We start from the raw sequence: 13,990 nt of genomic DNA on the forward strand, positions 1-13,990 counted from the left end.
CAAATCTGTAGAAGTGTTGGTTGCCTGTTTTGCTGTCATTACCAGATCTTGGTTTGTTTCCTCTTAGTTGCATGTAGTTATTTTTGTGAGTATAGTTTTGGAACATCATATATTAGCTAAACTGATGAACCGATTTGATGTACGAAGTTACCTCGTGAGCTGAAAGTTTGTGAGGCATATATTCCGCCCAGGCGAGCCAATCTTCCTTCATTTGCAGATGCTATGTTCAGTGACCATATCTCTAAGCACACACTCCATGTACATTTATGTACTGTCATTAGCTGATCCGTTCTTTGTTTCTTCAAGTTGCTAGTTATGATGTTGTACGTTTTTACATGTAATGGATTAGATGGAATGGTGATGCAATTAGATGCACGAGGTCACCTAGTGAGCTAAAACATTAAGAGGCATGTATTCTGTTTGACCCAACCAATCTTGTAATCAGTACTACCCCCTCCGTCCCCGGAAACATGTTGGACCGTCCATTTTGCAAAAAGCCCCTCTAGTTTGAACCAAATAAACATGCAGTAATTTACCACCTGGATCATCATGTCCTCCTTCCTGAGCACTCCCAATGCCGCATGCTCCCTCCTGTCGATATTTGCTCTGCCACGCCCTCACCAGCCACCACGCCCTTGCCTGCACAGCCTGCTCCACCGCTCCCTCTCCAGCCTACTTCCTTCCTCCTTGTCTCTCTGCCTTCCTTCCTCCGCCAACCGTAAGCCGAGGAGGAAAGAAATCCCCTTTTCTCCAAAGCGCGTGAATTTGCCGGCTTCGGCGGCAGTGCTCCACGGCCTCCTCAGCGCCGCCCACCTGTGGGAAGAGTCGCTGCTTGGAGGAGGGTCTCCCCGTCCTAGGTCGCCATATGTGGCCACCTGCGAGACCCCAGGAAAAGCGGCGCACCTCCACTTATCCTCTTCAGTTTCCTATGTCCTTGCTTTTACGCTGCAGCTACAACACCCAATCAAGCAGACCACCGCAACAACAATGTCGCCAAGATTCGGTCCCTGCAGTACGACGCCTACAGCGAAGGCGCTGCCGGCTACAAGGTAAGAAGAGTGTGTCCTGCTACTCTGTGTATTTTGGTCGATGAGTGTGATTGGTGTGTTTAGTTTTGAGGATGCTATGGCTGGTATTTAAATCAATTCCCATAAATTCTTTCTTCTGAATTGGAGCTCTGGCTTACTAAATTCTTGAATAAATCTATTGAAGAATAGTTTGATGCGGGCTCATTCATTTACTGTGCATATTTTTTGGATGTTCATAGGCTTTATATTTCATTCTGTTGTACAGGAGAAGACCAAAAGCAAGGAGTGCTCTTGTGGATCTGCAAAGAAGCAGAAGGTTTCTTGTAGTTTAACCAGAACCTCCAGCGTATCACTTTTGAATGTACCCATGCTCTTTTTAGTCTTTTAGCATATTCTTTGCTTGGCTTCTTATTTTTCCTAAATTGAGCGTATTTCTTCAAATCTGCCAAATTATAGGGCATAAGAACTTGGTTGGAAATCTTGTTCTTTTTGTGGGGGTGATTGATTGTTTCTGTGGGTTTGATGTTGGTACTGCGAGTGAAATTTGGGGGTTCATATATAGAGAAGCTATGTCTTAGAATCTGCTCTCTGTTTTTTCCCTGAATATTTCAAATCTTGTAACGGGGAATTAATGAGTTCCGAAGGTAGTTCTGTGGTTGTTCAACAACTCTGTGTGTTTGTGCATCTCCATTAAATGTTGTGTTTAGTTTCGTGTGGTTAGGCCTTTTTTTACGATGTTAGGATTGACCTATGTATGGTGAATTGGTGATTCTATTGTAAAACAAGTGATCCGATGTGTGCCTTTGGTCAAAAGAATCTTCTAATTTTACCTTTTCTTGTTGCGTTTCCTAATCCGGTTGTGAGCAATAAGGGCATCAGGACCAGTGCATTTGCAGTTGACCAGGCAAATGGTTTAGATGGTCACTTGTACCAACAGACAAAGAAAAGGACAAACAGGGAGTTGGAGAAATATGCCATTTGACCTATGCATTGGAACTTGCTCCATTTTTTTTTGTTCCTTTCTTTAGTCAGTTATGCATGAACAGAAATCTGACATAAATATAGTCCCCAAAATGAAATTCACTTTGTTTCATGCTTGTTCAATACCTTTCTCGAATATACCATGTTAGTTCTTCAAACACTTTCTTGTGTTTGTATGTGTATATGATTGAGTGATGGCTTAACTGTTGAGTTGTAGACTTCGCTTAATGATCTGAATTGTTGTTGACTTCTGTAATCGGTAAAACCCACAAAGATGCTTAAGAATGTCTTGATTTTGTAAAACTGTTCTCTATTTAAGAATGTCTTGATTTAGATGAACTGTGTTCTTTTTCAGGAGTATGAGTTTGTCTAAATGGTCAAAAAAATTACATATGTAAAGCCATGCTCATTTTCTGAAACTTAACATCTGGCCATTTCTGCATCTCCAGACGAGAGTGTAGTTGCTCTTGCAAATGGATGCCCTCACCTTCATTCCATGGGGATGTACTACTGCTAGAACATCCCAGACTGGGCCATGTGCTAGCTTGCAGCAAATAGCCACTTCTGGAGCAAGGCCATTAGCTGGGGCACAGAGAGTGGAAACAGGCATATCTGAGGACAAGCATGGGCTCTTGAACCTGAACATCATCCAGTTCACCGCAGGCGGTGTGCGACTCTTTCCCAGTACTCCACGCGTGCCTTGAGAGGCATTCAGTAATCATGATCAGCTGCCTCAGCCTAACCGCTATCCACTGCACATGTGTCAGAGGGAGTAGCAAGTAATAGTGAACCTTTGAACCATTTATATGTTTTATATGCCATGTTGTGAATAATTTACAATAAGTTGTTGCTTATGTTCTATCTATATAGCTACTCAAGGATAACATAGGCCTGACCACATTTCTTTTCCTCCTATAACAAAAGTACTAATCAATGTTTCAATGAGAATTATTTGTAGCTAGCTAGATCAATTGCTTTCTTATGCCTTGCAACATTTTTAGGTACTGCCTGTGCTATTGCTTATCGAAAGATGGATATTGTACCCTTAAACCATTGCATACTTGTTGCTTGACTTGGAAATTGTTTCTAGCTTTATCAGTTCCTTGTTTTAATAAGAATTTGGAATCAGACCGTTTTTATTCCTTTAACTTTTGATCTAGAGTACATTTGGATCACCTCAGGTGGTGGAAACACAAACCGCTTCCTTTTTTCCTTTGTGTTTTTGAATTTCAGAGGAGAAGTGGACCTTGAGGTGGCCAAGAGGTAGTCATGACCACTGGATCTAGCAGGCCAGCAACGGTGGCCTTCTTCTTCGACGTTGTGGTTTTAGGTGTTTTTCTTGTTCCTTTCCTTTCTCTTCTACTTGCTCTGTGATATCACGACCAATGAGCTGATGACATACTGGTTGTGGTTTAGTGGTGATTGTTGCTTAGGATCTCGTCATGATACCAGTTCCGTAAATACTTCTACTTATTGTACTTTCTGAATATGAAATGATCGGTTTTTTGTTTCAGCCATTTGCACTCCAGGAATTTTATACATTTATATGATAAAATATCGCATTTTTAGGAACCAAAAATTATCGCTCTTAGTTGGTTATTAGTCTGCTCTGGTATATTGATGTTGTGCATCGGATGATTTGAGGTAATCGCAATAGGTTTAAATTTGTTACCATCTAGGTGTAAGTAAAAGAAGTAACTACTATTCCTGGAGTTGTGGGGTTACTTGGTGGTAGTGATGGTGTATTTATTTGGGGATTTTATAGTGGTATTTTAACTACTGCTGATGTGTGTTAGATTGTTGTTTGGTTGGATAACAACAATGATCATTTTTCTTATTATTTAATCTTTATCTTCTGTTTGTTTATACAAACTTCTGCTCTGGAAGTCGAAGATGTTTGCCTCTTGATCAAAAAGAAGCCAGTCTAGGGTCTTTAATATGTTTGTTGGGTTCATGGTACATGCCTGGAGATAACTAAGCTTTGCTCCATTTTATTGTCTGCAAGTTGTATATCTGATGCTTGCCAGCTGTGTGTTGCTTTTCCTGATGCTAGGTAGCTTATGCGCATGTGATTTCCAAACTTGATTTATTTTTTTTGTAGCTAGCTAGCTGGTGTGCATCCTACCTATCTGGTGTTGTCCATGGTTGTCGACTTAATTTTGTTGCATTATTTCATCTTATATTTTTCTTTCCCTGACCAATTTGGCATTTCTGTATGTGCTGTTGCAACTTGGTATTTGAACCTGTAGTGATTTGAGAAATTTTGATACGTTCTTTAAACAAGTATAGTATCACCGCAGTTTGGATATTTATCCACTCTTGAAATATGGGAGCATTGGTCCATTTTATATTCTCTTCAACTACCCAGATCGGATTAGCTACCAGCTGCCTACCTGTACCTACTCGTGTACTTTGACATGCTATAAACACATAGGCAGGCCTGTAATTTGGAAGATGAAGAATTGGAAACACATAGGTAGGTCTACCCAATCTCTAGTTTCTTGTGCTGTTTGTGATCATACTATTTATGATAATCTATCATTTATTTGAAAGTATTTTTCGAGTGAATGTGTTGTTCTCGCAATTGCAAGTCATGGGCTTGTGTTGGTGACATGCACTTTATTGATGTATAATGGTTCCGATCTTTCTTTGGAGTCTAGTTGATCATGTCCTAATCCAGACTAGGTGTCATTTTATTGATTTGTTAGGTCTAAGTACTAGTAGTGCATCCATCTGTAGTAGGTTTAGACCCGATTCCCTTAAATTGGTACTACCTCTGTCCTGAAATATCATACATTTTTGGTGGTATCGAACAAGTTCATTAATAATGAGTCCTTTTTTACTTGTTACAAACAACATCTTGATCTGTTATTCTCAGCAGGGAAGATATATAGTGTTGATGGCTAGGACGGAGGTGGGAGGCGGATGCCACCCTTTGTACCTACAATTGCGACTCAGAAGTGCAAGAGGGGCAAGGAAGGTGCCACAACATCCGAGTCGCTGCGTGAGCATCCAAGGTGGATGTATTTGTAGTCCTCGTGCACGTCCGCAATAGGATGTATCGCTAATCGAGTTGTTGTTGCGTCTGTGCTTGTGTCATGAACTATAGGGAATTTTCTTTTATGAATTGCTGTCACTGATTATGTATCAGTAATATAGCGGATGATGTATCACTTATGCTGAAGTAATAAAATATGCCCGGCTGGTTTTCCATTGAAAAAATGGCCGTGTGTTCTTGTGTTGTGTTAAGCTCCATGTGCAGTAACTTTGGATCCATTCTTGGACCTTAATTTGTTTGTGTTCTTAGTTGTTGCTGATTAATTACTTGAGATAACAAAAATCAGTGTCATTCCGCCCTAGCCTGCTGATTGACATGCAGAGCAAATATATTGTAGTACATACCACAAATAGAGATTGCGATTTCTTCCCCCGCCTGAAGCGATAAAATTAAAAGGTGGTGAAAGTAAATATTTTCCAATTTCTTCGAAATGATATAATGAAAAGGTGAAGAAAGAAAAGATTTGCCAATCCGTACGATGACTTTATTTTTTTGCGCGCAACCTAACATATGTAGCTGGACCAATTTGTAGCATCAACCCACATAAAGGGTAGGTAGGGTGAATGATATTTCGTGAGTGTTTCTCAATCCTGGATAATGTGCCATCGTCCGACTCTTAATTTGCCTACATTGAGAGAAATGAGGCGTCTCCAATTATGTGGTGCATGCAAGTCACACAACCAATGCCTCGGGCCATGAGCTTTGTTTGGTTTCCCTATACTAACTGCAAACTCACCTCATCCTAAACCGTCCATGCTTTTAATCAATCACCGTAAGAATCACCTCATCCTCCTTTCTTCAGCATCCTCAGCTCTATATATACAAGTGACTCGGCACACACCGCGTGTGGGTTGCGCGTGTGACTATGACTTAGACTTTGACTTTTACTTGTCGAGGAGAGGGAGATGGAGAGGGAGCGCTATGGCCGGCCAGCTTCGGCGCCCGGCGAGCGAGCAGCCACACCGGCCGGCGGCGAGATCTTGCCGTAATCAACCTGCAAGTAAGTGATCTTGAACTTTGCTTTGGTTCTATGTATGAATCGATTAATATATTAGCGTAGTGTTGTGCCGTTGTAGGACCACGATCGAGGTGTGCTTTGGCTTCCTTGCCCCAATTTCTATTTGAAGAATAGAGCAACTGGATTCAATTCGTTTCCATAGACTAGCCTATGTGCTTTTGGGTTTCATTTCTTGTTTCCATAGACTAGCCTATGGTTCATTGTCTGACGCAGTACTTGTATCATGAACCGTCAGAGTGCTCGCCTGCTCCCTCCATGGTTATTTCTTGGTAATATGTATGCGATTCCGTCACGATCTTGTGAGAGAGGCGGTTTCCAGTAGTACGAATTATAATCAGAATCGGCGCTTTATTGTAGCAAGTTTAGAAAGTACTATCTGGATCCAATTGCAGCCTCATAGGACGACAACCTTTTAAGTTTTAACAATAACTAGTATAAATACATGTGCGTTGCATCAGGAGAAATAAATTTTCAAAAGTAGCAAACCATTCATGTTGGTCATATTTTCTCATAATCATGACCGCCATAATTATACCTAATTATGAGATTAAATTGTAAGCCCCACGCTGCCCCAGCTTCTCATATCGCATAATGGTGGGTTCCATCCTTAAATTTTAATAAGATATGGTTTTAAATGAATTTACATCTAGTGGAGACATTTATAGGTGTTCATATTTTTTCTATTAATGACGAGCACGATTTATCATAAGATCTTCTTGTGAGGCCCTCTACATTGTTTTGTAATACCACATAATTGTATTGATTGTTGGAGCCTCCTCTATATGCAATTTAAACTTTATATGCTATCCTCATATCGTAATTCCGCAGCTGTCAATGATTAAAAAAAATCAATAGATTAGTAGTTTTAAAAAGAGTTTTTTCTTGAAAAATGTCATGAACACTAATTTTTTGGCTTAAATTTGATGATTGTGCATAACTCTAGCCTTAATTTGAACCTTTTGAATCAAGTACTTTAAACTATGTTTTTAAATATACTATATTTTTTCCCAACTTTTTATCGTATAATTTACCTTTTTTCGGTCCCTTCATCTTATCGTCATTTCTTCTTTTCAATCTCTAGTATTGTAACAATGAAACACGCTTTCCTTTGATCCTTTGATGTTTCCTTTCTATTTTATTGTTAAGCAGTCCACGATGCCTTGGCATTCGTCGGGATGGAAATTGGTCCCATTTCCACGCCATGCGAATTAAAGCGGCACGGCGTCTGTATCGAGTCACGACACACGGTGTGCAGCGCCTTCAAATCCTAGGCGTCCGGTACACAGTGGTCTGCAAATTAAATATAAGCTAGATTTTTGTCATAAACAAACATGAGGTAGACAATTAAAAAGGAAACAAAGCTAACCATCGTCGGGAAAAAAAAAAAGGAAAAAGGCCAAGCATCACCATTACCAGCCACGCTCCTTTTTTTTGTGAATGAGCAAGGATGGGGTCGGACACAACCTTATCTCTTCCTGAGATAGATCGAGAGTTTTCCCGTCCAATCCTTTTTCCTGCCTTCTTTCTCCTTCCCACGCATGGTCGCCGCTGTGCCGTATTATTTCTCTCTCCCGCCCCAATCCCCCAAGCCTCTCTCTTGCCTCCTTGTCGTCCTGCTGCGCTCGTGTTCCAGGGTGTGCGACCGGCTTTGCTGGAGAGCGGCGCTGCAAGCTGCCAGCGTTCGTGCGTGACGGTCTAGCAGCAGACCTCACCGTCGATTCGCAGCATCCGGTCTGCTAGTTTCGATTCGCTCCCCAACTCTCGGACCACATAAATATTTGTACTACTGGCTAATTTATGACCAGAATGATTCATATGGATAAAATATGTGGTTTTAAGTGAAATCTAGTAAATGTTCATGGTGCTGCCAATTACAAAGACACAGGTGTTTTTCTTACTGAACTTGTTAAAATGTTAGGAAGCCTACATTTTTTGGTAGGAGGAGATTTTAACATTATTAGGAAATCTTCTGCCAGAAAGAAGAAGAAGAGCTTGACTAAATGGACCTTTTATTTGAACGCAATTTTAGAACAATGGGGTTTGTAAGCGCTAGGACTTTCTAGCAGGATTTTTCTTTGTTCACTAATAAGCAAAGGGCTTATATTGAAACATATCAGCTAGATAATAATTTATTGAAACATTAGTGAAGCTACCAAATTAGAACTTCTCATATACAGGGTAGAGGAAGCTTAGGATTGCAAGATAAAACACACACGAAGATTAGCATCAACCATCAGAGGCATCTTGCTCGTAAATGTGCACACAGGATTCTGTGTGTTGGCTACATCAATCAAACTTCTATATATGTGATATTTACCATCACATACTCCCAAAATATCATTACTAAGTGCTAATTAAATTACAGACGCTAGTTCTGAATTGAAAACCTGCAGATAGTACCTCTCACAATACTTGTACCAGATGGATCAAGGGCATATTTGATGGACCGTGTAGTTTGGTGTGTCAGAGATTGCACAGATCATGGAGAGGCGTGCCTAGGTACATTGCAAAGGGAGTAGGTGACACCGTTGGGATATATGCAAATGTGATAGATCGCACTGTTCGTGCGGGAGTCGTCCGACCTCGAACTTGCTCGGCCGGTGCCGACCCCGAACCGGGACAAGCTGGTTTCTCTCGGCAGGATCCTCTTCCTTGGTGCCTATCTCTATCAGTTGCTTCGGTCCAAAATTGAACCACACGTAGAGATCACTCATGCTGCTCCCATTAATCTTTTGGGCGCGTAGAGCTCCATCCTTCTCCTGCAGCAGCATGCGGCCCCGCTGCAGGACGTGCGGGCCCGGGAGGCGCCGCCCGTACGTGACAGGCGAGTGCTGCGCCGGGACGTAGACGGCGTGCGGCACAGCGGTGACATTGCGCGGCCAGCAGCCGTCCTCCCACTCTCCGAACCACTTGATTCCGATGATGCATTGCCACGTCAACCAGTGCGCGGGGAGGCAAGATATCGCTCCCTCCGGCCTCCGGCCATCCACCTGAGCCCGGACCGACGTGATGTTCTCGGTGGCCAGATCGAAGCGCACGTTCGTGATTGCCCCGTCGTCTGCCGCCGCCTTGCTGTGCCAGTACACGCCTCCGTCGCCGCACGCCGGGAAGTCGTAGGACAGGCCGTGCACCGCGCAGGAGAAGGACACGGTCCTCCAGTCCGTGTCCACTCCGACCGTGAACACCTGCGCGCAGCTCTTGGTCTTTGATGTCGGTCACGGTGTTGGCTGCGGCGTCGAAGTCGACGTGTACGATCTTGAATCGCCTGGTAGCAGCAGCGTCGAAGCCGAAGCAGTAGGTCTCCCCGAGGAAGAGCCACCCATAGCCGAGCCGTGAATCTCCACTCCTCGTCGAAGAGCCACCCATAGCCGAGCCTGTCCACGAAATTAAGGCCACTATGTGCGGTCCCACGGCTGGCTGTTCGGTCCCGGTGCAGCGAACCAAAGGAACGCACGCACGCGCGCATTGAATCTAGCTTGATCAATTCTGCACGGGTCAGTCGCTGCCAGCCTGTCTCTTTTCTCTCGCTCTCCCATCATTGTTTCTTTTTTTTTTCTTCACCGGATCCATCGACTTGAGCTCAGCTAGCTGCGCGCGCGCACGCGGCCTGGAAGGATCCTTTTCTGTTTCGCAAAAAAAAAAAAAGGAAGGATCATTTTCTCGCTCCACACAACACCGTCGAATCCATCGGAAATTCATCAGCAAAGTCAATTAGTTAATCGTGGTGATGATGGGTAGGCAAACGGCGGCGGATCAGGAGTCCAACCGTTCCGTTTAATTAATGCACACCCAGATAGATCATCGTTTACTACTAGCAGCGAAGCTCACGTACATGCATGTACAAGCCTTACCGCAAAAATCTCACGTGTACATGTACATGTACATGTACTCATGTAGTACGACATGTACACATCATATATATGGATCATACCGGCCACCTCTAGTCCGCTCGTCCTCTTCTCTCCTTGTGCGGCGGCTGCCCATCTCCCTACCATCTCCATCGGCCAAGATGTTGCTTCACTCAATCACCTTCTTTGTCGTTTCGACGGCAGGAGGGAGGAACAGCCTCGTTCCTCCGATTATGTAGTTAGGGTTAGGGATTTTCTGATGTGATGCGTTATTAGGGTTTCAAACTATATATCTAGAATCACCCCAGGGGCTAGTCTTATTTGTGAAGGAAATGTCACTTGAAGTTCTGGAGTGGTTTTCTTGTTCACATCACCCTTAGACTGCTCATAGTGGGGAGTAACTTAGACTAGTAACATATGTCATGTTACTAGTCTGGTTACTACCTTCATAGTGGGTAGTAACTTATATGTGGTGTCATGCATTGTGTCATTTATTATGTTGTAGACTCATTTTGCCTTGGGGTGTGTGATGTTATGGTAACATAGCTAGTTACCACCTCACTCTTTTTCTTCATTTATTCGCATGCCATGTCACCAAAATGCCTTGAGATGTGTGATGTTACTAGCTATGTTACTCCCACTATGAGCAGTCTTATATACACTTATTAGGACCCTATGCAAAAGGGTGGTCATTCCGACCCTTCCTCGTGAGATTTCATGTGAAACCCTTTTCCGTGAGTCCCACCACGTCTATCTCGTAGCGTTTCGCCAAAAATGGTGATTACATGTGACTTTACGCTTTCTTTATATTATCATAGGCCATATGTACATGAAAAACCAAAAGGTGGCCACCTTCTTCAAAGAAGTGAGTTAGCAGCCTCGAAGTGGGACTTTCACATTATAAGTCTAGAATCTTTTTGTGTGATAGTTATATCCGTGAACCAAGTGCTGCTTCAAGTGTCGTATAGCACCATCTAGCCTAGTCCTCTACCTCGATCGTCCTAGAAATTTTCTCTTGTTATTCGATTCCTACCCACATGTTCAAAGCCCCTTCGACATAATGCCTTGTGGACGTACGCTCAATTTATTCATGAAGAAGTTAACTAGATTGAAACCAAGAGTACTCACGAGTGTTCTTCATCATGCACCCCCTCCCGCCATTGAGATTGTAGGTGCGGGAGTGTCGTGGGGTAAATTTGGCGACGTCCTCCAACAGTGATGTTGCACTTCTCGTCAGGTGAGAAGTAGGACGTCGACGCTGTCATATAGTGCTCTTCATTAATTGTCGGGGAAGCGGTGTCAAGGGTGGGAGACGAGGCGACTGTACGATGAATTTATGCATGTGTGTGTTCAGCGAGCGAGCTCGATGAAAAACGAGGTAGCTTGCAGATGGTCCAACACCAACCTGCATGGAAACATCGGAATGGACACAAGATGCGACTCTGATGTCGACGTTGATAGATGTACTACACCGGCAAGGGCGACAAATCACCCACCCAAGCAGACACGTCACTCTCTCTCTCCATCTCTCCCTCTCTCTGTGTCTCTTACATGCATGGTGGTGGCGACAGGATGTGCAACCGCGGATTAATTAACCCGGTGTGTGGCTTGGCGTGAGAGAGCGGAAGGTTCTCTTTGTGAAGAGGAGGAGATGTGTGGTAGGTGTGCATCATGCATGTACTACTAAGGATGGGGCCATGTAGCATGGCCTTTTGGCCATGTAGCATGGCCTTTTGGCCATGTTTAGTGAGCGAGCTCGATGAATAACGAGGTTGATTGCACATGCCCCAACACCAACATGCATGGCATCGGCACGTTGAATATGAGAGACGACTCTGATGCCAGCGTTTATGAGTTGTACTACATCTGGCAAGGGTGGCAAATCACTCAACTAAGCAGCACGTCTCTCTCTTCACCGACGAGCATGGTAGTGGCGATGAGCTGCGCACCTTGCAGATTAATTAACACGACGACGGCGGCGTGTGGCTTGGCATGAGAGAGCGGAACGTTCACTTTGTCAAGAGGAGATACATAGGTGTGCATTATGCATGTACAGTACTACTAAGGATGGGGTCATGGGGCCATGTAGCCTAGCACAAGTTGTACACCAGATTTGGTAGGAGTATCAAAATAAACGGAAAGATTCCCAGAACTTTTGCACCAGAACTAAAACACAGCCTCCTTGAATTAAGGCAAACAAACATTGAAGAATTGAAGAAAAAAACAAAAGGAAAACGAAAGGGTTCCTCCAACCTCACATCCGGCAAGGGCGACAAATCACTCACCTAAGCTTCCCTCACAAATCACTCACATCCTGGGCATATAAGCATTTCCTTAGTACCGCGCGCGCGTGCACACACACACACACACCGTCGATGATGCCGGTGAGGTTGTAGGTGCAGGAGGGGGACGTCGCTATTCACGACATCGAGCTGTCGTGGGGGACATCCTCCAATAGCGATGTTGCACTTCTCGTCATGTGAGAAGTAGGATGTCGACCCTATCATACATTTTCCTTCATCAATTGTCGAGGAAGCGGTGCCGAGGGTGGGAGACGGGGCGGTTGTCCGATGAACTTATGCCAGTGTGTGTGTTTAGCGAGCGAGCTGGATGAATAATGGGGTCATGTACACATGGAGGAGTCGAGCATGGCCTTTTGGTTTGCACGTAGTAGTACAAGTTAGCACACTAAATTTGGTAGGAGTATATCAAAATTAAAGGAAATACTAGTCCCCATATTTTTTTGGGCCAGAATTAAAGTACAGCTAGCCTCCTCGAAATAAAGCATCGAAAAGAATTGAGGAAAAAAAAAAAGGAGAACAGAACGGACGACGCTCTCGCCCTCACTTGTCGATCCCCATTCTCTAGTGATGACGGCCACCCACCACTGCTCCGCCGCCGCACCTCCGGCTACTCCCCCGCCTGATTTCCTCACCCCACGTCTGCAATCACGACACCTAGCAGGCCGGCATCGACGACGACGGGGCCCGGCCGCGCGCGGAATTCTATCGGTCGTCGACGCACAGCGTGCACAGGACCCGCGGCGGCCTTGCTCGCCGGGGCGCGCGTGGGTCGGTAAAACGACGCGCGGTGCTCCGGCGAGCTCGTCTGCCGGCGGCCGCGTCCGCGCGGCGATGGGGTTCCGGCCATCAGGACGCGACGGCGCGACCCCAGTCCCCAAGTATTCGATTCCCACGTGTCAGGACCCCAAATATCTGAAGGTAACCTCTGCCTGTTTACCAACTTAACCTGAACCTAAAGTTCTGTACCTCAAACCGGACAAGGGCAATATTGTAAAATGCTTGAGCCTGCTGTGCGTTATAAACAGCAGGTGGGGAGGTTGGGAGGATCAAGCAAAATAAAAACAAATTATTTCCTGTCTTTATTTTTCAGTAATTTATCTTCCTGTTCAATCTGGAGCCAAGCGGAGCTCCTTCTTTCTTCTTCCTTGTGCAGGATCGCTGGGTCCTGACATCGTGGTATCAGAGCCATCGAGCCTCTGCATACCTTCCCAACCCTAACCCCTGTTCCTCCACGCCGCCGCCACACCCACCCACTCCGCCCATCCATGCCCTCATCCATCATCCGCACACGCTCCCAAGAAAAAATCGCCATGGAGCGAGGAAGCGACGACCAAACTCGTCGCCGATGAACGAGCGGGCGCGGGATGAGGAAGCGATCCGGGACCACATCCCCCGCGAGGTCCTCGGCATCGGCCGCCGCCTCGAGGAGCAGCGGTTGGACACACGGCAGGCGCTGGACAACATCCACGCCGAGATCGCGAAGCTGACGCAGCTCGTCATGGCGACAGTGACGGCCACGCCAACGGCACCACCGCCTACGCCACCGTCCACCACGCCTCCATCGGCACAAGGTATGCCTGCCCATCTCCCCACCCAAAGCCACCAATTTTCTACACCTCCACCACATCCTTCCTCCACCCTTTCACCAATTCCTGAACTGTCCACGCCACCTTCCTACACCCCTCCGTCCGCCAACATTCCCCCAACATTCCAACATCAGTATAGCATGCCCCTCCACTTCGGCCAACTATCCC

At 45.1% G+C, this 13,990-nt stretch overlaps 1 long non-coding RNA gene and 2 other non-coding genes across 3 annotated transcripts; all 3 read left to right on the top strand.

Moving 5' to 3' along the window:
• Positions 1-110: 110 nt before the first annotated feature.
• Positions 111-202, top strand: LOC124658553. The gene has a single exon (XR_006989273.1). It is a non-coding gene; the product is annotated as a small nucleolar RNA Z266 (small nucleolar RNA).
• A 141-nt stretch (positions 203-343) lies between these two features.
• On the top strand, positions 344-435 carry LOC124658543. Its single transcript, XR_006989266.1, has one exon. It is a non-coding gene; the product is annotated as a small nucleolar RNA Z266 (small nucleolar RNA).
• A 2,539-nt stretch (positions 436-2,974) lies between these two features.
• LOC124653895 lies at positions 2,975-4,914 on the top strand. Its single transcript, XR_006988087.1, has 3 exons — positions 2,975-3,339; positions 4,378-4,485; positions 4,891-4,914. It is a non-coding gene; the product is annotated as an uncharacterized LOC124653895 (long non-coding RNA).
• The last annotated feature ends 9,076 nt before the right edge of the window (positions 4,915-13,990 follow it).

The sequence above is a fragment of the Lolium rigidum genome, chromosome 5 (assembly GCF_022539505.1).
Source record: "Lolium rigidum isolate FL_2022 chromosome 5, APGP_CSIRO_Lrig_0.1, whole genome shotgun sequence".
NCBI lineage: Eukaryota > Viridiplantae > Streptophyta > Magnoliopsida > Poales > Poaceae > Lolium > Lolium rigidum.